This window comes from Rana temporaria, chromosome 4, assembly GCF_905171775.1.
Source record: "Rana temporaria chromosome 4, aRanTem1.1, whole genome shotgun sequence".
Classification (NCBI taxonomy): Eukaryota; Metazoa; Chordata; class Amphibia; order Anura; family Ranidae; genus Rana; species Rana temporaria.
Window position 1 is genome coordinate 207,724,277 of NC_053492.1, and position 26,314 is coordinate 207,750,590.

A 26,314-nucleotide genomic window follows, 5' to 3' on the forward strand; every position below is an offset into this window, starting at 1 on the left:
CCGGGCATTCGCCTCGGCACCAGGGGCGAGCAGAGGGCGCGCGCGCCCCTAGAGACTGCAATGCAAAATCACGTTATATTACGTGATTTTGAGCAGCCAAGCCGACCTGCCGGCGTAAAACTACGGTGGCAGGTCAGCAAGAGGTTAAATAAATTAATTACCAAGTCAGGTCAAGGTGCGTGTTATACTCCGATAAATACCGTATATCTAAATAACACGCCCAAGCTCATCTCTTTATCACACACAGCCACAAAAGGCAAGAAAATTCTTGTTGGGCAGTGTATTAGTGCTCAGACGAACACACTTAGACCGAATTTTAATGGTTTAAAGAATGTCAGGCAAAATGATCGGCCCTCACGCATGTTCACTTCATCAAATATGGCCCTCTTTGAAAAAAGTTTGGACACCCCTGTCCTAGAGGGACCACTGAAGATTGAAATGGTCAGCTTGGATGATACCCCTGGTTTATTATACGAAGGTTGTTGACCTTTATTAACTTAGAGGTCAATTGGTTAGTGCGCATTTCTTACTGTGGTGGCGATGACTGGTGGTGCACTATTTGAAGATTCACAGTTGGAGCACAAGAGATTTATTCCACATGGTGTGGGGACTGTTTTGCACGATTATGGACATTTAGAATATACATTCACTGGTTTGATTGTCGTAGCAACTTTGTTCTAGGCTTAGTTTAGGTTCCGTGTTCTTATGATTGAAATAGCTCATAAAGCCTGGTTAAAACTTCTTTTGCTCTTCCACGAGACTGAACTTCTGACCAGTTCCGTAGCCTTTTCAATTACAAAATTGAGTAATCATGTGTCACAATAAAGCAATTTGAAGTGTGTACGTGACATTACATTGCGCTTCCAATTCACTGGACCAGCGTCGTGTCAGCTCTGGATGTATTCCCCAAGCAACGCTCATACTTTTCCAAGGTGGAGAAGTTTTAACCAACAGCTTTACTCCTGTTTATTGCCAAGTTTATATTTTTATTCCACATGTATTTCCACTTATGTAAAATGTCCAACTGTGAAGGTAATTATGCAGTACACAAGATGCTGCTTTAATTTTGGATACAATTATCCTAGGTAGCTTTTAGGCTCTAAGGTTACTGTAATGTGTTTTCAATATTGTCAGTCCTGAAAGTGGAGTAACTTAGCAACGTTCATTTGTGTTTATATTCTTTATCACATCCAACTAAAGCTTTTCCAGCCATTTGCTCCTGCGGTGTTATGGATCGGTCTTTTGAAAGCACCCATGGCATCTGTTGAGCTGCGTATATCCAGGCTGTCATTGTAATGAGACTGCATCATTATCTGATGAGAAGCTATTGAAAGGCATGAGAGGAGTGGTTACCAGAGAATGTCACTGCTAGAGAGATCGCATCACTAACTAGAACGCAACAACATAAGGGCAAGTTAACTTTGTACTGTAGATGGTTGACCATGCAAATCAATTATAGGATTTTGAAAACATGTTGGTAAGACTAATCACACATTTACTGTACATTTTTCATTCAGCCTGCACTTTGAACAAGAGAAAGATCTATCAATTTTTTTCATCCATAATAAAAAACAGGGTGAATAGAGGAATCTACACAGCCAGCTATTGCATTTAGATATCCACAGCACCCATGGCTGCCTAAATACCCAAACATAGCCAATCTGACTTTATGTAGTCACTGCCTGGCCAACAAATTTCCATCTGGCTCCTCTGGTTTTATAATCAACGTTTGTCTAGAATGGTGATGCCGACAGGGTCAAACTTCGGCAGATAATTGGATGAATTTCAAGCCTAGTATGGCCAGCTTAAGACTTAAAGGTTTAATATATGTGTATTTATATAGAAAATAGGCAATTCTATATATTTATAAAAATAGAGCTGTATTTCTGTATTTAAGAGGGGGTTGTAAACCCTTGTTTTTTTTTGCCTTATTTCATTCTATGCATTAAGGTGAAAAAACTTCTGGCAGTGATCTTGGCACTTTATTTTTTAACAATTTTAAAAGGAAAAGACACTTCAATTGCTTATTAATATACAGTATAAAAGTGTTAAAGATCAACTGGATACTGGTAAGGTTATCCACTTTTTTTTTTAAAACCTACAGCGACCATTTTTCTCCCTATATCCTCAGGTCCTGCTTCATGCTTTGCATTGCTACACAATGTATGCGCTTTAAGCCTCGTACACACGATCAGAATAATCGGACATAAATTATAATCTTATCGTTGGGACAAACACGAAAAAGTTTCTACAATACCAGAGATTGTAAGATTCTTGTTTAATCTGTACAGTTTTCATCCAAAAATACAATACAAATGCACTAAAATACATTACTTTTTATTCTGGTTTACGAGATTTTTTGTACCCAATTTATTTTCGAAAAGAAGACTAGCAAAAAAACAAAAACGGATGATCATTCGTACGTAAATCTCATTGTGTGTACTAGGCTTAACTGTTTCTTCTCAGAACAGCTTTAGGTCTAGGCCAGGGGTACTCAAGTTTTTGAAGAGTGAGGGCCACTTAAGTGATTTGGTAACCAGTCATGGGTCACAATGAATTGAAATTGTTTATTTTGAATAGCATAATGAAGATTTTCCTCTCGCAGCTTCTGAATGCCAGTAGGAGGGAAAGGAGAAGCCGGCTTTCAGCAGTTGCAGGAGAAAAATGGAGAGGATCAGTTCCTGCATTTGCTGCCCCTCCTGTCCAAGTGTAAAACAAAATGTGACAGGGAGGCTGCACAGGCCCCCTGGAGCATGGAGTGGGGTCACCATTGCAATCTCTGAAGCTACATTAGTGGATGAGAATGTGTGGTAAAAAACACATCACAGCTATGGGGTTTTATCGCCTCAAACTGCGAATATAAATGAATGAGCCTATACTGAGTTACTGTGGGGTACAGCCCTGTACACCTGGGGCTTGCCTGCCGGTTACCTGCTCTTTGCCATAGACTTGCCATATATCTTGCAGGTGTGGTGCACTTTCTGAAAGCACACCCAAACTCCAGCATTCATCTGCTGTTCTTCACGCTACGTGATCTGAATTGTGTTGCAAACACCAGATGGCACTACATGCTATGGAAAGGGTGGCTATACATGGCTCAGTTAAAGAAAACAATGGGGGCAATTTGAACAATGTAGGAGACCACTGTCCTGTGTACAGATCAATTGCAGAGCAGTAACAGTAAAAACAAATTATGCATGTGGAGACTATTATGAAGAAAAAAAAAAAAGGCACTGCATGAACATTTGCGGGTCATTTTCAATTCCAAAAGAAGCAAAGGAAACAAACTTGACTACACAAGCACCGCATCTGCTCTTTGGCTCAATCTGGAAGGGACAAACAATGTAGCAAAGATAGGTGGGTAAACTTCTTGCCACCAGTTGGTGACAGATCTGTCCATCCATATATACCCCATGGTTAGATGTAATGAAAGCAGTTGTAGGGGGAGAGTCTGGTAGCCTTCCACCTGCATCACATAAGTAGATATAAGGTAATACATAAATCATTATACACTGGAGTGTTTGTATGCTGGAATATTTAAAAAAAGTAGACCAGCAACGTGGATTTCTTTGGTAATATCAACGTCATAAACTTGCAGTTTTCGCAATATAGCTCAGGTTCAAAACTACCTATGCACTACTCATTTCTGCCAGGTGTACACTTAAAACAAAGGGTCCAAGTTAAAAGCAGGGATATGGTCTTTATAAAGCCGCTAAACGGCATTGTTTACAACTCTGAAGCAAGTAAAGACCCATTTATTTTTAGTAAAGGAGCAGTGCCAGGAGATAGAGCCTGGCAACATGACCTGTCAAGACTGAGATATCCTCCAACGAATAGGACCCATTCACACCATCATGTTAAAAAATACACAATTGCATTTCCCCCCCAAAGCACATAATGCATTTGAGTTGTGTTAAAATGTAATGCAACACAATGTATTTTACATGCAGGAATATGGAAAATATGGATAGGTCACTTCAAAAACACACACACACACACACACACACACACACAGTTAAAACACACATTGCATTTTTAAAGCATTTTCCAAGCACTGTCATTGACTATAATCGAATGCACCTTTTTAAACAAACACAATAAATGCAGCAGGCATTTATTTATCGTCGACAAACTGCAGCCTGGGGGCCAGATGCTGTCCTTTGCCTACTTTCATCTGGCCCTTGGGGAATTGTTTCTCCCATTGACACCAATGATGGGGCACTATTCCTGCCACTGACACCAATGTTTGGGCACCATTACTCCCCCAATACCAATTATAGGATGCTATTCCTCCCATTGATACCAATGATGGGGGGCGCCATTATTCCTTCCAAAACCAATGATGGGTACCGTATTTATCGGCGTATATCGCGCACTATTTTCCCCTTAAAATAAGGGGAAAATCATGGGTGCGCGATATACGCCGATAGCCGCTTCCCGCGCTCAGTTTGAAATCCTGCGCCGACATATACCGAGTGCAGTACACTCGGGTACATTCGGCTAGTCTCGGCTTCGCTCGTGCTCACGCATAAACGTCACAGAGCGTGAGCGCGAGCGAAGCCGAGCCTTGCCGAATGTACCCGAGTGTACTGCACTCGGTATATGTCGGCGGAGGCGTTCGAACTGAGCGCGGGAAGCGGGGACTCGACTTGAGGCGCGCGCTGGAGAAGCCGGGAGGACACCATCGAGGCCAAAGACGGACGCCGGATCGGACGATGGACGCTGGGAAGACACCAAAACTAAGTAATACAATCATAACATTTTTTTTTAAAGGAATTTCGGGGGCAACTTTAGGGGTGCGCGGTATACGCGGGAGCGCGTTATACCGCGATAAATACGGTAATTGCTTACCCAGGGAATTTTCTTCTACAGCTGGTGCATTGTTTAAAAAGTTTGGAAACCCCCCGCTCTAACACAACACACTAATGTGAAGAGCTTTATAAATTAGAACGGTAACTCATTTTCATATGCTTTAAGCACATTGTGATCCCGTATTATAGCGCACATAAAACAGACATGTGTAAACAGTCTGAGGTTATGCAGAGAACACTTGGATGGACACTGAGTGCACCTTGTATTATGAATGTCATACAAAATTCAGGCATTGTGTGCCATAAACAATGATGTAGAAATCCTAACCACTCCCTATCATTTATAGAGCCATAAGTTTTTCTCACAGAAGTCAACCTAATTTTTGCCTCATTTTTTCAATCACTCCCAACAGTCAGCACTGTATGTAATGCCTTGTACACACGATTGGAATTTCCGATGGAAAAAGTCAGATGGAGTTTTTTCATTGGATATTCCGACCGTGTGTGTGCCCCATCGGACTTTTTTCCGCCAGAATTTAGAAAGAGAACATGTTCTTTTTTTCCCCAGACGGAAAAAATTTCATTCGTCTGTAGGGAACTCCGACGGAGAAAAAAAAAAAAAAAAAGACACACATGCTCAGAACCAAGTCTACGCATGCTCGGAAGCATTGAACTTCATTTTTCTCAGCTCGTCGTAGTGTTGTACGTCACCGCGCTCTTGACGGTAGGAATTTGGTGCGACACTGTATGCAAGACAGCTTGAACGAAAAATCAGTCAGTTTATCCCGACGGAAAATCTGATCGTGTCTACAAGGCACAAGAGTGACCTAGGCCAAAAAAAGACCCGTTTCTGAGCCTGCCTAGGACTTGAAAGGATTAAAATGTTTCAGTTTATGCACACCAAATTAATGATATCTGATAGGAAGCAAAAATGCTTGCATGCCTATACTTACGTACAGAAAAAGATTAATAAGCTATGGGGATTTATTTATAAAACTGTCAGCAGACTCTAACAAAATTAATAAGACTCCAACTCTTATTTGTCATGCTGTTTCTTCCAGGGCAGGATGGAAAGTGTTTGGTTGCTATGGGTTGCAGATGGTTTTATAAGCAAGGCCCAAGGTGTCATTTAATATAAATGACTAGGTAACAAGATGTCATACCCATTTTATTATTGTGCTGTCAAATGGTCTACTGTTTATTGTAATGGGGTAACAGAAAGTCTATAAAGATTAGATCAAGTAAAAGTGAGCCGCTTGTCCCTGAAATTCCTAATCCAAAGTATTACACATGCAGAGCAGTAGAGCTGCTTTATATTAAAACCGAACAAAGATTACTACAATATAAACAGACAAAATGGAATGCGAGATTGGGAGATATTCTTGGAAATATTTAAACATTGTATAGCTTGCATAGAGTTTCTTCAGAACTGTATATAAAGCAGATGCCAGAATTGTGAACCATTGCAGAACTTATCTGGTAGCATGAAACAGAGCTGTAGCCTGCTTACTAGTTGCTTGGCCATTTCAAGCACTGGAATAGTATGAGGTCATAAGCACAATGAGCATAAAAAACAGAACCGTTTAAAGAGACCCTGTCGTGAAAGAAATATGGATCTGCCATTTCTATCCTTGCTTTTTACTCAGCAAGCCAAGTCACAATGGTAGAGTTACCCCTGTATTTCACCTTCCTGTCAAAGTTACATAGACGGCACTGTGCAAACCAAAAGCAGTGATATTGTTGTGCTGAGGCATACTGGAAAACAATATAAAGATAAATTCAGGTATTTATGCTAGTTGTACGTTAAAATACATTTTCTTTTAAATGGTTACATACCTGGAATAAATTACATTTTACCATTTTACTTCATATTGCGCCCATGACATGATCCCAAAGGCTGTAGAGGGGGGGGGGAGAAAGGTTTGGATCTAAACCATATATTAAAGCGGGAGTTCACCCTAAAAAAAAAAAAATATTGTTGGTCTACCATCCATTCCAGCATACTAGCGTCCGCTACAGTATGCCTTTATTTTATTTTTTTGCGCTGTACTTACAGTTTAATCCTTTAGTTTCAGACTCCCGCGGGGAGTAGGCGTTCCTATGAAGAGGGGAACATGATTGACGGCCGGCTATGGTGCGTCACGGGTTCCGAAAATAGCCGAAAGAGCAACGTCCTACTCCGGCTATTTTCAGAACGCGTGACGCGCCATAGCCGGCCGTCAATCATGTTCCCCTCTTCATAGGAACGCCTACTCCCTGCGGGAGTCTGAAACAAAACTAAAGGATTAAACTGTAAGTACAGCACAAAAAAATAAAATAAAGGCATTCTGTAGCCGACGCTAGTATGCTGGATGGCATGGTACATAGTTGTTTAGGGTGAACCTCCGCTTTAAGGTCGGGTTCACACTTATCCAAGGTGGCCACTGTCCACATTTGGAAAGGGTCCTGTGAGTCTTTGGTTCCATTTCAGGTCCAAATTCAGGCAAAAATTCAAACCCGATTCACACCTGAATCGGTGTGCAGGGACACACTGTACCCCCTGCTGGGACCCACAGTAGCATCAGTGTGAGCCCAGACTTAAAGGGGATGTAAAGACAAAAATATTTTCCTCTTAAATTAAAGTCTGACAGTAGCTGATAAAGTAAAAAGTAATGTTTTGCATTATAACTAGTTTGATACCTGTTGAAATCGAGCTGTTTTATTCACCTCCGTCACTCCTGTATCATTCTCACTGACTTCCTGGTTTGCGGTGCGCATTCATTCTTGCTACATTGCGGCCTAATGGGAACTACAGTTCCCATTAGGCTTAGCCTCCAAGCCTGTGAGGGATAAGAGAGCATCTTCACGCAGGGCTGTAGTCATAGGGAGGGGGTGAGCACATTCTGCTTCCCACCATGCAAAACGGCTCAGATGCTGGTGGAAAGCAAGAAGAGGAGAGACAGGAAATGGCATTTTCAAACCTGGATTATTGTATTTTGGAGGTCAAAGGGAAAAACGAGGTAAGTGATATTTAGATGCTGTAGCTTACAGCAATCAATTGATCTAATAAAAAACAAACCTTTAGTGTTCCTTTAAGGAAAATTAACAGATTTGTGTCTGGCCCTACTCATAGTCAGATGACTTTATTGAAGGGATGCTTTACACAATTTCACCTACATACCCTTAATCTTTAGACACCGTTTAAAGCTGTTCCTAAAAAGGACCCAAGCAGTAGTAAATGCTGGTCCACAATCCTACCTTTCTAGAGCAGTGTTCTCCAAACTGTGGCCCTTTGCTTGCCTTAATCCAGTCCTTGGAGCACTATTCTGCCTACTGACACCAACAATGAAGCCCCGTTTCTCCCACTGACACCAACAATGGAGCACCATTTCTCCCATGGATACCAACGATAGGGCTATATCACTCCCCCTAATACTAAATGTGGCAATGTTTACACCCGCCAATGCCAGGAAAATGTCCACTCCTGCTGGCCAGCCTGATCCCCTCTAAGATGTGTAGGACAATAAATTTGTCATTTGTTTAGAACAGGGGTTCCCAGTGCTTCTAGAGAAAAAGAGGGAACGTGTAAAAGGAGCAAACAATAGTCAAATTCCTATATTCCCTGCTGATTCAACCCAATAAACTGTAACCAAAGTCAACTATTTCAATCTGTGGACCATAGAAGGGTACATGGCTTATCCCAAAAAATGTATTATAAAATCAGTCATTCATTATTTGGCAGAGGATTCAATGCCAGAGCATGAAAACTTACACTGGATTACACTGGATAGTTAGTGAAATATCGCCCCAAAAGGGACGTTACGAAAATAATGGCCATTCATAGCCATCTAGAGTTGACAGAAATGTGTTTACAGTTTTCCAATTTATTCAAAAACGATAATCCAATGTCTGTGGATACCTTGTAGTATGTCAATATTGTAAATAAATGGCGGAGGCAAGTGTACAACAGCATCATATCCCAATATTAAGCACATATTTCTTTAGGAGAAAACAAAGAACTGGACTTTTAGAGTTGGTTCTCACCATATGATTCACACAGGAATGTGGTCTGTGTTCCTGTGCGAACTCCTGCTGTGCGATTTGGCAACCTATTCATTTGAATGGGCTTCAAATCACACTGGACTGCTCAAAAAGTAGCACATGCTGCACCAAAGTACCGTGCAATCATTTGCCTGCAGAAGCACTAAGTTTCGATCTGCTTTAGGGTGCAGTTAACAATGTATTGCCACCTGCAGCAGATCACAAAGACAGTTTTTTAATGTGGTGTGTGAAACATGCACAGCACACTCCTTTACCTACCTTTAGCCTGGTGTAAACCAGCCCCTAAGGTGCAGGAAACTTCCCAAGAAGGTTAAAAAAATGTAATTCATCATCACCATATTAAATGTTTTCACATAAAAAATTGTATCCCCCCACACGATAACAGCATTTGCATGAACACCACATACATGTATAGCACCCTTCCCCCCAACAGTAATTACTGGCGGCTTCCAGCCTAAAACAATTCAACTCAGAGTATGGTGAGGACAATATTACAAAATTTATCAGTAGTACAGTATACTGATCAGATCGGACCAATCCTGTGGAGAGAAGCATGCATGCATGCATGCCACCGTCTAAGAAAAGAGCCCTGGGGGTATCCTTAAAATGACATACAGTATGTATAGTGGGACATTATAGTGATGAGCCCTCCTTGATGTCCTCTTTCTGCTGGCATTGCCCAAGGGCTGGGGAAAAAAAATCAATTTGAATCTTAAATCGAGTTGCGAGGGCAAAAATCGATTCAGATTTTGACCACGTCGATTTTTTTTTTATTGATTTTTTTTCATAGGACGCCTCGGCTTTGGCCTAGTCCACGGCCTTTTCCCAGGATCGCGGCGGACTAGGTCGAAGCTGCGCCCTCGCCCAATAAAAACTTAGGACCGGCGGGGTGTCTGGTCAGGAAAAAAAAAAAAATGATTCGAAAATCGCCCCGCTCTACATTGCCCTAGGTTCTCAGTTTCCTGCACCATTGTGCATTGTGCTGCATTGCTCCCCCTTGACTATTTAACTGTCTTATGATATTGCATTGGCGCCTCCTGAAAAAGCATTTTTTTGAGAAACGCATTGACACACCCTCCCACCCAATGTCAGCATACGGTACTACTGATGGATTTGTAATATTGTATCAGCGCTATATCTACTCTTATATGCTGGCAGCTGCCTGTATGACTTTTGGGGGCGTGGGGGTATGAGGTATTTGTTCTTCACAAAATGGTTATTCCTGTGTGGGGATTTATTCAATTATGAAAAATGTTTTTATGTGAAAATTTTAACATGGTGATAACAAATGAAATACTTAAAAACATACAAATAATGCGGCTTGTTCCTTCCGGAGAGGTTTCTTGCACCTTAAAAGTATTTTTCTCCTCGCTCTACTGATATATTATCTTGTAGTATGTCAATATTACGGTGTCTGAGGTGTAAAAAGGATGAACCATAAGCCTCTGAAAAAGAGCGGTAAACAAAATTGAGATACAAAACAAAGAACCACAATGGACTAAAGCTGGCCATAGATGGACCGGTCCTCGACCAGTTCAGCAAGTACGGGCCAAAAATTCATCTATGGGCAGGCTGATTGAACTGAACTTGATCCAACGATTGACTTCAGCACAACCAGTCTGTCAGAATATTTGCATGTGATCACTCCTGGCAGCTATAGATGTTAAAAGTGATCATTGTGTTCTGCCAGCAGGGAATGCTCCCCGCCAGCAGGACACAATAGCGCTGCAGGAGAGATTCCTTCCATCAATACTGAGTGCGTTGATGGGGGAATTGAGCAATTTCCTCTCCTTCCTCCCATGGTGGAAGGAAAGAAAATTGTATAATATTTGGCTTTCCTTAGTGTTTGGCCATAAACTACTAAAAATATGCTAAGAGGTTGTCATGGGCCAAAAATAAAGTATCAGAGTACTTGGCCTTCACACAATGCTGGTGTGATGGCATCAAACGGGACAAAGACTTCTGGATACTGCAGTAGATACTCTCCAGGTTTACAGCATGTGTTGCTCATAAAGTCAGTAGTTGGAGATGGGGGCCATTATTTTACCGAAAATTAAATAAAGTAATCAGCAAAGCATTTAAAATCCTCTGCACACAATCATGACAATTCCATGACCAAAGAAGTTAATGAAAAGCATGAATAACTAAATGGACACATGGTGTACAATAAAAGGAAAATGGCATGCAGAATACGAAGCATGAAAGGATCTTACACAGTGATTTCCTGAAAACAATGCCCCATATACGATTAGAATGTTTACTTCTTCATAAAAAAAATGTTCTTTTAACAAGAATGTTTTCCAGACACCATGTTCAACAATTTTACCTTAATAACAACATGTCAAAACTGTGGGCTAAACTCTGCAGTGAAGAAAAAATTATTTACTTCATCTTGCTTGAATGTGTGCTGGTATTTCATAAAAGATAAAATTCCTTTCTAGTTTGTTTATTGGGTCAGAAGAAAACCATGCAGCCAGAATGTGCTTTTCACTTTTTATCTCTAAAGAGGAACTTCAGGCATATATTAAAACTATAACATAAAAAAAAAATAAAAAAAAAAAAGGTAATGTTTAATGGTAAAGTAGCATAAATACCAGGTTTAGACCATTTCAGCCTCCAGTTCAAACCTGTACATGTGCCGGCAAGGAATGTGCTGAGAGGAGAGAACTGCCCCATTGTTGTCCTAACACAGTCTGGGAGACAGGAAGGGGACCTAGTTTTGTCACTTAAAGCGGAGTTCCAACCACAATTAGCATTTTTTAAATGTATGTCCTTTCATCCTGCGTTTTTATAATATAAATCTGGTCACTTACCATTTTACAATCCGCCGCCGATCCGCATAGATATTCAAAAAAGATAGTTTATAAAACTATGTCTACACCGTTGTCATTTTGCTTGTGGGCATTGTGAAGCCTACAAGCACTTACTTCCTGGAAGTCGTGGATGGAGAGTGATAATTGGACAGCGCACTGCATCCTGGGAAATTACGACACATTTCCCAGGAGCATTAGAGGGAGATGTCAGAATCCTAGGTGGTTTCAAAGGCAGGTTTTGTGGGACCGCATAGCAACAGGCATTTCCAGATAAGTAAAAATTAATTTATTTATTTTTTACTTTAGGTCTAATGGGCACAATAATGGAAAAAAAAATTTGGGGATGGAAACTCCACTTTAAAGCAATAGTAAACCCAACAAATGGAATCTATTGCAGCTTAGGATTAATAAGATAATATAATCAGAAAAATAATTTGATTCAGTGGCTGCATCAGTTTTCTTTAGGCTTTTTTTCCCTCCCTGTTTTCACCTGGTGATGCGGCTAGTAACAAACGCATTCTATTATACAGACACCACTCTGGCTGAAGCATCACAGGGTGTAGATTTGGGGGGTGAGTAATACTACCAGATTTAGACACACTAACACATTGAAACTGAACTCCGGCGAACGCTTGTTAAGACATTTTTTTTTTTAAAAGTAAATAAATACAGATGATTTTGCAGACTTATCTGTGTGAATGAGGCCTAAATCCGTTTGTGACTGATCATTATTTATACCATATGTGTTCAGACTTCAGGATCTCTGACTGGCTTGACCTTACATTTCCTGAACAATGAACAGAAATAGATAAAAAAAGGGCTCTTATGAGTCGCTTCCATTCGCTCGGTTCTCATAGCTCGTGAGCAGACAGTGACTGTCAGTCAACGGCTCTCTGCCCTTCCCCAGAAGGTTATCCTATGTGGCAATGCATTAGCGTTTTTTTAGCAGGGGCGTTTTCTGGCTGGAAAAAAGAAAGAACAGAACTAGTGGGTTTGAAGATTCTGCCAAACGAAAGGGACCTGAGGGACTCGTTAGAGAAGACATGGACGGCCAGACGTCTTCTACCAAAAAGTGAGAGGCCCGATACTGACCAGAGTCAAGCAAAGCTCGAAAAGTTCTATTATAGAGACCTGGTGAAAATCGTGGATTTCCCAGAACTGGGAAAAGTGGAGAGTCTTGGGAGTAAAGAGAGGATTTTGTAAATAGTTGTGAAAAAATTCATGTAGTGATTCCTACGAGATGGCGATTTTTTTTCATGGGACTTGGCAACATCTTGTAATACCACGGTGCTCTAGAAAGAGGGAAATCACTTTGGGCTTGTTCCAATTGAGGCCAGAGCTTGATGTTATGGTGAGGACACCAATCAATAAGTCGCTCGATAGTATTTATGTACATCAGGGACAGACAGATCCCCATTATGTTTGGGGAACGAGAGTTGACATCTGTGAAGTCTAGGACACTTATGGGTCCAGATGAAGTCAAAGAAAGGATCAAAAGTTGCATTTCGTCTTGCATTGATTCACATATTGTTAAAGGCAGCAGTAATCTCATTGACTCGTTCCCCCCCAAAGCAGGGAAGTTCTTGAATGCTTCCAGTGAGCATCAGTTTTTAAAGCAATCAAATGATTAAGGTTCAATGTGTTTTTAGTTTGAAGAGTTCATCTTGATCCACATCCTAGCTCGTATATAAAGTTGGTAATGTCATGGTCCACTCCTATCCAAGCCAATTTTCATCTTCTAGGGACCACCAACAGTAAGCTCCTATTAGAAAAAATCTGGTTGTGTCTTAACTGCTAAATTACTGAAGTGGAGAAAGAAGAGTACTAGGTCATATTGCTCTGTGTAAACCACATCTATTTTCATACTCATTACATATAAACAATGTGGTCTGGTGAATTATGGCCCAGCAAAACAATACTTTAAAGCCCCAAATAATAAGAATTTAAAAAGCGGCACAGTTTCTGAGAATATAATCATGCTTTGCAAATTAGTCTACAGAATAACAAGTAAAGCTGTAATTGTTCTATGAGTTAGATTAGTTATATGGAAGTCATTTACCTATCGAAATCAGTCAATGAAATTCTGGTACTAATGTACCACCAAGATGTGGAATATAAGATTGAGACATCTGCTTAAGTCAGGTAAGGTTAACCATCTTATCACATAATCGGATCTCCTCAAGCAAATTGATCTGACTGGATCATTTGGTCCGGGTACAGATCTTTGAAAGAAAATCTGAAGTCTGATATGGGATAAACCGATCTGTGAAGACACTTGAGTTAATCCTTCAATCCTTAAAGGAGGCAGAGCAGTGTTCCTTAAACTATTTATAAAAAAGTCTAACACATAGTTTTGTGTGCATTTGCTGTTTGTTCACTAGTTTATCCTTTATTAGCAGCACATTTGTATTCCCAAAGCCGGCCACAAATGCTAGCACCACAGTACAGTGGTCTGTCCCCATGTTCTAGGATACCAGTATCCATGCATATTTCAAGTCCTAGATTAAAAGTCAAATCATGTATATGGTCAGTTTAAAGTGTAAAAATACATATGGAAATCAGTAAAAAATGGTCCTTAAATTGATACTAAAACACACACTGTTTAATTTACATTGTCCCTTCCATTTCTGTATGATGGCACTAAATATTTTAATTAAAAAAAAAAAAAAACACAAGTACGTTTTTCCTAATCAATATACAGCCCTCACATGACCCAGATCTTTTCCAGCCTGTCTGCAGGAAAACATAAGCAGGAGGAGCTTCTAGTCCCCTGCCACTGCTCACACGTTCAAAACAAAAAAACAAAAACAGCCTTTGGAATACAGAGTTAAAATAAATGGTTCTAAATTGTCATACAAATATATATTTGAATTAAATCTTAATTATTTTGTAGCAACAACATGGTGTGGGCGGTATTCTGCCAGTCACAGGCTGTGTCAACATTTCTGGACATATCCCATGTTGCAACAAGGCGGCTTTCTAGGTACAAAAATGATCACCGAGCAGATAAAACAGGCCAACAGGCAACCCTTCTCTCCTTTTCTTTAACGAGAATGCTCATGCAACCACAATGTTCCCGTTTAGGAAAGGAACTGAAAAACCAGAACTATGATACTGTATCCATGTACAATCAACTCACAGATAACTATAGTCAGATTTATTCTAGTACACACAAGCAGACTTTCTGACGGGAATTGTGTGATGGCAGGATGTTGTCAAATAATCCGACCGTTTGTATGCTCCATCGGACAACTGTTGTCGGAATTTCCAACAACAAATGTGGGATAGCATGTTTTAAAATTGTCCGACAACAAATGTGTGATATCGGAATATCTGATCATGGCCATCGGAAAAAAATCTAAAGTACAAACACATCATGCTCCGAACCAATGCGAACCCTAAGACAACATTAGCAGAAGTTGCCCAAAGGGCGGCGCTAAAGAGCTGAAAAAACACGTAGTTTTGTGTATGTTGGCCAACAATGTTTTGCCGTTTGTATGCAATTCAAATTCACGGCCAACGGTCTTCACACAAAATTATGTCGGCCGTGTTTTATTGAACCAGCTGGTGTCTCCCGACATTCAGGCCGTGTACACTAGGGCACTGGTTGTTTTTTCAGAGATTAGCGCACCATCACATTCATGCTTTACTTCTGTCGGCATGTAAAAAAAAAAAACTCACTTCTCTATGAACATATCCAATAAATCACAGATCTGTATCCAATTCACTTAAAAATATCAAATTCATTTGGACATCAGCTGTGTAAAAAAAAAAAAAAAAAAATGAGCGCTGCATAATATAGACCTATGATGGCAGCTGGATGTGAATGTACAATCTAATCTTCTGTTTGGCAGAACATTCTTGTTTTTGTAGATAGAGAAGGTAGGGAGAAGAAAATGCCCAGTGCTGGCAGAAGATACTACATATCTGCAGAAGGTAGAACAGCAACGGGACAAGAATTTCTAACTAGCCTAACTAAAGTGGTTGTAAGGTTTTTTATTTTAAACAGACATGTCATATTTACTTGCTGTGTGCAATAGTTTTGCACACAGCAGCCCTGATCCTCTTTTTGGGGTCCCCTGCTAGCGCTCCTGGATCCTCCCCCTTGCCAAATGTCCCCACAGCAAGCCACCTGGTATGGGGGCACTCATGGGGGGCTTGATCCCGAGCTGTGCCGTATGTGTTTCCATTGACACAGAGCAGTTCGGCCCTGCCCCTTTGCTCACCGACTGATTGACAGCAGCAGGAGGCAATGGCCCCTGTCCAGTAAGAAGAGAGAGTGTATAGAGCTGCTGCTCTCGGGCACAGCACTGGATCCAGATTGGGCTCAGGTATGTACAAGGGGGATGCTGCAAACAGGTTTTTATTTTAATGCAAAGAATGCATTCGGGTTAAAAAAAAAAAAAAAAAAAAACCTACCTTTACAACCAATTTAAAGTGTCACTAAACCCACTTCATGAAAAACCTATCAATAAATTCTGTATTACATGCTGTTCATACTCACTCAGTCACTGAGATACATTTTTCTTTATTCTGCAAAAAAACTGATTGTTCCTGCTGTTCTCCATCTCCACCTTCTGTCTATGTCCCCAATACAGCTAGCGTTGGCAACTCTGCACATGCTCAGTTTTCAGTGAGTTTCTATGCTGAGCATTTTTCCCCCCATCACATCTGAGCAGCCCATGTGACTACAGAGTCACACATGTGGGTGTATACACAGTGGTAAATGACAGCCCACTCCCTCCTCAAATACAATGGGGGGCAGAATATGTAGATTGATGGATGCATCACCTCCCGGTTATTCCAAGACACAGGCTGGAGGGGCGTGACACAGGTTATTTCCCCAAAAAATTATAATAATGATATGAATAAACATATTTTATATTATACACACACACACACACACACACACTCCAAAAGGCATTTTATTATTATTTTGAACATGTGAACAGCAGCGGAGGACCAGAAGCTCTGCCTGACATTTTTTTCCCTGCAGACAGGCTGGGAAAGACCTGGGTCATGTGACTGCTGTATATCGATTAGGAAAAACGTACTCAGATGTGTTTGTTTATTTAATTAAAATAGTTACAGTGCCATCATCCATATACAGAAAATAAGAGATAATGTAAATGAAACAGTGTAGGGCCGAAACAACAACTACCGTATTTATCGGCGTATATCGCGCACTATTTTCCCCTTAAAATAAGGGGAAAATCGTGGGTGCGCGATATACGCCGATAGCCGCTTCCCGCGCTCAGTTTGAAATCCTGCGCCGACATATACCGAGTGCAGTACACTCGGGTACATTCGGCCAGGCTCGGCTTCGCTCGTGCTCATGCATAAACGTCACAGAGCGCGAGCTAAGCCGAGCCTTGCCGAATGTACCCGAGTGTACTGCACTCGGTATATGTCGGCGGAGGCTTTCGAACTGAGCGCGGACGTGAGGCGCGCGCTGGAGAAGCCGGGAGGACACCATCGAGGACGCAGACGGACGCCGGACTGGACGATGGACGCTGGGAAGACACCAAAACTGTAAGTAATAAAATCATATAACTTTTTTTTTTACAGGAATTTCGGGGGCAACATTAGGGGTGCGCGGTATACGCGGGAGCGCGTTATACCGCGATAAATACGGTAATCGACAACTAATCGATAATGAAATTAATCGATTACCATTTTCATAATCAATCGACCAGTAACAAAATGGGGTTAAAAAAAAAAAAATAGCCCTTTATAATACAAAAAGAGCAAATCGCTACTGTAAACAATACTTTCACTGTCACACTTAACCCCTTACAGTAGCGATTATTTACTCTTTTTGTACTAATGTTAGTTTTTTTTTAACCCCCATTATGTTACTAAACCTCTCAGGCCGGGGTCACACCTTTTTGGTGCTTTTTGCAGAAACGCACTACAGTTCATTTACATGTTTTCCTATGGGACACGTTCACATCCATGATTTTTTTCAGCTGTGTATTTGGAAAAGGGCAAGGACTTTTTTTTTTTAAAGCAAAAAACTGTACTATTTAGTTTTTTTGGTTCAATATACTTCAAACAGAGAAGCTACAGAAAAGCATGTAATGTGTTTTTTAATCTGCCCAACAACAAATTGGCCCAAAAAAAATGTAAAAAATGCAAAATCACCACAAAATTCCTTTTCTTTCTAAGGTTGTTAACCGATTAATCGAAACAATAATCGGCCAACTAATCGATTATGAAAATAATCGTTAGTTGCAGCCCTAAAACAGTGTTTATCATCACTTTAATGTTTCCTTCAATAGCAGACAGCTAGGCAGGTTTGAGGGCACCCTATAGACATGAGATCACAAAAATGGCCAAATCAGACACCTTTAATTTTTTTGTCTATGAATACCTTTACAAAGCTCACAAAGTAAAATGCCCAGCAATGGTGTAAATCTGGGTCACATTTCAAGATAACCTTCTAAAGCATTCTAGGTACAGTGGCCAGCTGATAAGTCATGTGTTAAAGTGGAACTAAACCCTCCTATCACTAACAGCCAAGAAAGCTGCCATCTTTGTCTCCGTTTGATCAGCAGTTGCATTGGAGCTGCCCATGTGATCTGGTATAACACCAGCCATTTGGCTAGACAGTTTGGTTGAAGCACAAGGCAATGTGGCATTTATTATTCATGGCCTTAAAGCAGAACTAAAACTATCTTTTTATCCATTTCCCAAAAGAGCGATAATAACGCTCAGTTGCTCGTGCTCCCAGCTAAACCGTCAAGCTATCAAATGGTTGGTGTCATAACTGACCAACAGGTGCAGCACCATGGAAACTTTAATGGGCATCCCATCTAATCTTGTTTATTTTGACATGGCAAAGCACATGGGTAACTTTGGCTGCTTGTATGTAGGCAGCCACAGTCACAGTCCTATGAGTGGCGAGTTCCTTCTTTTAAAGTCAGTGGGATAGATTCAGATAGAAGATACGATGGCGTATCTCCAGATACGCCGTCGTATCTCTGAGTCCGGTCGGTCGTATCTATGATTCATAGAATCAGTTACGCATAGATTTCCCTAAGATCCGACCGGCGTAAGTGTTTTACACCGTCGTACCTTAGGCTGCATATTTACGATGGCCGCTAGTTGGCGCTTCCGTATAGTTACGCGAGGAATATTCAAATGAGCTAGATACACCGATTCAGAAACGTACGTCCCGCCGGCGCATTTTTTTACGTCGTTTACGTTCCGCTTTTTTCGGCGTATAGTTACCCCTGCTATATGAGGCGTAGCTAATGTTAAGTATGGCAGCCGTTCCCGCGCTGAGTTTTGAAATTTTTACGTCGTTTGCTCAAGTCGTTCGCGAATACGGCTGTACGTCATTTACGTTCACGTTGAATCCAATACGTCCTTGCGACGTAATTTGGAGCAATGCACACTGGGATATTTTAAGGACGGTGCATGCGCTGTTCAAAAAAAAAAAAAAAACGTGAAAAACGCGGGGTCAAGTAAAATATAAATAAAACACGCCCCAACATCCCAATTTGAATTAGGCGGGCTTACGCCGCCACACATACGTTACGCCGCGCAAGTTCTTTCTGAATATAGAACTTGCGCCCAAAGTTACAGCGGCGTAACGTATCGGAGATACGTTACGCCCGCAGAAAGATGTGCGCATCTTTCTGAATCTACCCCAGTATCTACAATGCCGTATGAAATATGGGGGGAAAAAAGCAACATGTTCACTTCAACCAATCACAGATCTCTTTCCATTCTTCCCTAAAAAAAATAAAAACAAATCTGTTTGATGAACCAGGTAACACATTATTCATTAATTGCACTTTTTGTATGCAGTCAGCTAAAAAAAAAAAAAAAAAAAAAAAAAAAAAAAAACATTTACTTAAAAATAGCTTTTTAGTGCTCCTATTATTGATACGGTTATGTGAAATATAAAATATGTAATTTCTCCAGATTCTAATATGATAGGCCCCCCAATCCATATTTTATCCAGTCAAACATTTCAGAAATGTTCCACAAACCTAGGGATGGTTAACATTCCATCCTTGGATATTTTTACTTCATCAACAAGAGCTGGAAAATGATCAAGTATTTCATTATTGGCCAAGGATTGCTGGGCATACACTGAAATATGGTAATGGGCAGTCACCAGGCAGAGAGACAGGTAAAAAGAGAATGTGAATGTGTTTTAATAGAACCTGGCTGTATTTACAGTATTTTGCAGAGAATATCAAAATATTAATATATCCTACTTTCAACATAAAATACTGGTTGGACCAATTTGTTCACTATGAAATGCACAACAAAGGATACATTCCATGTAATCTTTTAAACAGTCGAATCAATCATTTTAAAAATGTTTTTATATGCCAAGTGGTAGTAAAGTCTGAAGCCCTGTACACACGGCTGGGAATCCCAACAGGGAAAAAACGTCGCTTTTCCCCGATGGGATTCCTGGCAAGCTTGCCTTGCAAAGCCGTGTATACAGATGGCCACTCAAAAGACCCACCGTTCTTTTGAATGGCAAGAACGCAGTGACATCATTGACTACAATGTTACCACCAATAGCCCAGCCATTGTTGCTGCTCCCTACTCTCCCCTGCAGCAGGGTGTCACTGATACAGGGAAGCCGCAGCTGCAGGAACACGTAAACAGACAAGAATGGATTCAAATTAGCCAAGTACACAGATCTTTTTTAAATTAGTGCTAGAATTAGGCATTTTTTTCCCCCACTTAAAAATTGAAAAAGGATTTTGAACACAGTACTGTCCATAGGCAATTCTGCTGCTTAAGACAAGATTCTAAAATATGCATCCCAGAAGCACCATGCATATGCTCAGGGCCGGATTAACAATGGGGCTGATGGAGCTGCAGCTCCAGGCCCCTTTCTCAAGATAGGCCCATTTGCCCATTTTTTTTTTTTAAGATTTTTTTTTTCTAAGATCGAATTTGGGGGGTTGTAGCTTGATGACCAGAGGTCACAGAAACCCTACATTTGGGGGTAGGCATGGGAAGAGCTACCCCACAACTGGTTAAAATATGGGACGGCTATCATTTATGGTTCCGGAGATACGGGCCTGCTTGCACAGCCTGTCAGAAGCTACATTCAGAGCGGCCAATATAAATACAAGCTGACACACTACAGGAGACTGATAGGATCACAGTGCTTATAATAATTATTTGTATATTACTCATGGTAATTAAACCCCTTGCCACCCAGGCCAATTCTGACACTTCTCTACTACATGTAAAAATCATCATTTGTTTTTTGCTAGAAAATTACTCTATGGTGGTCTTTGCACTTTTTATGTTGCAGGGTACAGAGCTGCACGATTCTGGCTAAAATGAGAATTGCAATTTTTTTGCTTAGAAGATAGATCACGATTCTCTCATGATTGTTGCGGCGTAACATCATCTTTCACATTAAAAAAAAAAAAAAAAATGGGCTAACTTCACTGTTTTGTTTTTATGGTTTTTATTATTCATTGAAGTGGGAAAATGCAGTGTGACATAACATATTGCAGCAATAGCCATTGTATTCCCTAGAGTCTCTGCTAAAATATATATAATGTTTGGCGGTTCCAAGTAATTTTCTCGCAAATAATATTGCTTTCTAACTTAAGAAACAAGTGTTGGACTTTAAGTGGTTAAATTTAGTTACAATGTTAGTTAGTTACAATGTTTCATTTTGTTTACAAACTTCGCAGACTGCCCAGATTTGTTCTTTACACACAGAAGTGTATCCCTTTGATCTAAGAAGGAAGTGTTAGTTACAATGTTTCCTGATAAAAACTTGGCAGACTGCCCAGATATTTTCTTTTGACAGCTGAAAGTCTCTCCACTTGTTATATGAAAGAATCAGCAAACTCTGCTGGGGGGTTGAATCGAGATCACGATTTTTTTTAACGATTAATTGTGCAGCTCTAGCACGGTATTTGCGCAGCAATTTTTCAAACATGTTTTTTTGGAAAAAAATGTTTCATTCATTAGAAAAACAGTTAGTTAAGTTAGCACAATTTGTTTTGGTATCCTAAGCGATGCTTTACATTTTTTTAGGTTACATGTTTAGAGTTACAGAGGAGGTCTAGTACTAGAATTATTGTTCTCGCTCTAACGATCGTGGCGTATGTAACCTGTGTGTATCTGGCTCTGATACTACCAGTGCCTACCCAGCCACTGACTAGTATCTCTCCCCAGCCTGTCCCCACACACCCTCTCACCTGCTGACCTGTGGATGGGGGAATCACTCCTGCAGTGTTATTGTGTTCTGCCAGTGCGTACAATGATCAGTGTTGCTAACTTTAGCTGGCAGCACTGATTGTTTTAAGAAAAAAAAAACAGGCTGGTTGTACTCAAGTTGATTAATAGATTGACTTGTGTAAAACCAGCTAGCCCATACATAGATTGACTATGGCTGGTCTCTGCATAATTGGCGTAATTTCAATCCATGTATGACCCGCTTAACCACTACTCAGTCCCTAAATATCCTTCCACTCCTGTATATAGTGCCCACTGTCATACTCTCCACACTTCTCTCCTATACATAGTACCCACTGTCATACCCTACACACTCCTCTCCTGTACATAGTGCCCACTGTCATACCCTCCACACTCCTCTCCTATACATAGCGCCCACTGTCATACCCTTCACACTCCTCTCCTGTACATAGTGCCTGCTGTCATACACTTCTCTCCTGTACTTAGTGCCCACTGTCGCACCCTCCACACTCCTCTCCTGTCCTGTACATACTGCTCACTGTCATACCCTCCACACTCCTCTCCTATACATAGTGCCCACTGTCATACCCTCCACACTCCTCTCCTATACATAGCGTTCACTGTCATACCCTCCACACTCCTCTCCTATACATAGAGCCCACTATCATACCGTCTACATTCCTCTCCTGTACATACTGCCCACTGTCATACCCTCCACACTCCTCTCCTGTACATACTGCCCCATCATATCCTCTACACTTCTCTCTGGTTTGTACTACCCTCTGTCATACCCCCTCACTCTTCCTGTACATACTGCCCATTGTCATACCCTTCACACTCCTCTCCTGTACATAGTGCTTTTTTCTGTACCCTTTGTACTCCTCTCCTGTACATAGTGCCCACTGTTAGACCCTCCACATTCCTCTCCCTCACCTGCACATACTTCCCACGTATATACCGTCCATACTCCTCCCCTATGTCGCTTACCCACAAAAACAGTTCTTTAAAATTATACTGAATACCCTCAATGTTACCAGCTCTAGAATGGAGACACTTTTGTTAGTTCAACTAAAGGAAATCTCAGTTCTCATATTTGTTCAGCCCCATTATTAGTACTCATTTAATTTTGTGATTATTACTATGATGTATAGAGCAACATCGGGGATCTCAGCTACTCTAAATATAGCATTTGTATAAAAAAGTGGCCCTGAAAATATTTTTTAAATGTTGGCAACTGTGCACTTAGGCACTGCCCAAGGACCACCGTCCACCGGGTCAGTAGTGGGCCCCATGAGAGGCTCCTGGGATCCTGTGATAATAAAGCGGTAGTAAACTTTCCTGACATTACTACTTTTTAGAGGCCCTGGGGTAGGTTATTCCACAATGTACAAGTATGCACAGCATATTAGCACATTAGTGTACACTTCAATTTTCAGACTGAGCCCTCCAGTGCTGCGATGAATCAGGCGGGGCCTGGACACTTCCATCTTCACCCGGTCTTCCTTCTGGGTTCTGTGCCTTTGGTCACTTGCCTTGGCTGGGCTGCGTTCATGTCATTCCCACGCATTTATTTATTATTTATTACACCCCATTCACACCTCCGCGAGAAAACTCCCGACGCCGGCCGCTCGTGCCGCTGGAGGGGAGAATTCCCATTGCTGTCTATGAGATGGTTCACATCTCATAACGCCGTACACCTGTGGCATGAAAAAAAGTCCCGGACCCTTTTTTTCAGGCGGCATTGGCGTTCGGCCATACAAAGCAATAGGAAGGATTTGTAAAAAAAAAGTTACACTATTCGCGGCAAAATACGCCGCGTACGCGGCGTTACTTGTCGCGGAGGTGTGAATGCAGCCTAAAAGGCCCCACCAAAATCCTCAGCACCAGGCCCATGATGTTGTTAATCTGGCCCTGCATATGCTACGGTCAGCATTTACTTCTAGGATAAGATTATCATTGTAAAAAACACTACTCTGGTATACACTCACCGGTCATTTATTAGGTATATCAGGTACACCTGCTCAATTGCTTGGTAACACAAATTGCTAATCAGCCAATCACATGGCAGCAACTCAATGCATTTAGGCATCTAGATGTGGTGAAGACAACTTTCTGAAGTTCAAACCGAGCATCAGAATGAGAAAAAAAAAAAAAAAAAAAAAAAAAAAAAGGATTTAAAAGCGGAGGTCCACCCGTTTTTTTTTTTTTTTTTTTAAAGCCAGCAGCTACAAATACTGCAGATTCTGGCTTTTAAAAAATAGACACTTATCTGTCCAGCGCGCCCTCGTTGACAGCAGACAAGGCTGAGCAATCGCTCGGTCCTCGGCTGCTTCCACCGCCATCCTCGGTAAGGGAATCAGGCAGTGAAGCCTTGCGGCGCGCCGTCACTGGTCCCTGCTCTCTCCTGTGAACAGTGTTTCCCAGAAGACAGTGCGGGGGGTCATGTGACGTGACGAGGCTGGACTCCCACGGGAGTCAGAACCCGGAAGTGGTGCAAATACCTGTCTCAGACAGGTATCTGCACCCCCTCCCCCTGAAAGGTGCCAAAATGTGACACCGGAAGTGGGGGGGGGATCCAAAAAGCAGAGGTTCACTTTTTGTGTGAACCTCCGCTTTAAGCAAGCTTGAACGTGGCATGGTTGTTGGTACCAGACGGGCTGGTCTGAGTAGTTCAAAAACTGCTGATCTACTGGGATTTTCCTGCACAACCATCTCTAGGGTAGAGAAAATATCCAGCGAGCGGCAGTTATGTGGACTAAAATGCCTTGTTAGAGGAGAATGGGCAGACTGGTTCAAGATGACAGAAAGGCAACAGTAACGCAAATAACCACTTGTTACAACCAAGGTAGGCAGAATACAATCTCTGAAAGCACAACACATCCAACATTGAAGCAGATGGGCTACAGCAGCAGAAAACCACACTGGGTGCCATTCCTGTCAGAAAACAGGAAAGGAAACTGAAGCTACAATTTGCACAGCCTCACAATTGGACAATGGAAGATTGGAAAAATGTTGCCCAGTCTGAAGAGTCTCGTTTTCAGCGGTTACATTCAGATAGTAGGGTCAGAATTTGCAGTAAACACAAAAGCACGGATCCATCCTGCTGTGTATCAACGGTTCATGCTGGTGGGGGTGCAATGGTGTGGGGGATATTTTCTTGGCACACTTTGGGCCCCTTCGTACCGATTGAGCATCGTTTAATGCCACGGCCTACCTATTGTATTGTTGCTGATCGTGTCTATCCCTTTATGACTACAGGGTGCCCATCTTATGATGGCTAGTTCCTGGAGTATAATGCATGTCACAAAGCTCAAATCATCTCACCACTGGTTTCTTGAACATGACAATGAGGTCACTTTACTTCAATGGCCTCCACAGTCACCAGATCTCAATCCAATAGAGCACATTTGTGATGTGATGGAATGGGGGGATTTGCATCATGGATGTGCAGCCGACAAATCTGCATCATGTCAATATGGACCAAAATCTTTGAGGACTCTATCCCACACCTTATTGAATTCATCCCACAAAGAACTGAGACAGTTCTGAAGGCAAAAGGGGGTTCAACCTGATACTAACAAGGTTTACCTAATAAAGTGGCCGGTGAGTGCATGTTGCCATGGTTGGTAAAGCAGAAAAAAATAAAAATGTATGCAACTGGTGAGTAATAAAGGTTCGTTAGCCGACAAAACTACTGGAGTATTTCCACTGCACCAGAGGGTCACGAGGGTTATGAGATTTGTATATTATCTCAGCAAGTGCAGTGATAGCGTCACATTACCAGAGAGTGCTATGAGAATTATACAACACTGGCATGTCCTAAGAGAAAAGAATCCTACCAGAAACAGTAGTAGTATGAGGTTGGAAGATTACCTAAGAGACTATTATGAAAGCTAAACACGATACCTAAAAGTACCATGAGAACTGCACATGAGTGCCATCAGAGCCGTTCTCTACTAATGAAATGTTGTACAAGTCTCATTTTCCCAAAAGAGATCCATGCAATCCTTAACAGCTGTATGTTACCAAAGAAACTGTCAAGGAACAGATTTATGAAGCTCTCGCCACCTAATGGCTGACTGACATCCAGTCTGGAAGTGACCTTATGTATCACATGACAGTGTATATGCAAGCCTGTGGACAGCCTCGGAAAATTATTATTATTATAATACAGGATTTACCATATTTATCGGCGTATAGCACGCACCCTAACTTTAAGAGGGAAGTTTCAGGAAATAAACTTTCCACAGCCCCCTGCATATAACACACAGGCACAGTTTACCCTCTATTTTCAGGGTAAAAAAGTGAGTATTATACGCCAATAAATACAGTAAATAGCGCCAACAGTTTGCACAACGCTTTACAACATGAGGGAAGACAGTAAAGTTACAATACAATTCATTACAGAAGGAATCAGAGGACCCTGCTCAGAGCTTACAATCTAGAAGGCAG

The 26,314-nt window shown here is 41.3% G+C and overlaps 1 protein-coding gene across 4 annotated transcripts in view; it reads right to left on the bottom strand.

Moving 5' to 3' along the window:
* LOC120936956 (testis development related protein) overlaps positions 1-26,314 on the bottom strand; it is a 192,741-nt gene that overhangs the window by 25,150 nt on the left and 141,277 nt on the right. The gene's annotated exons all lie outside the window — the stretch shown is intronic.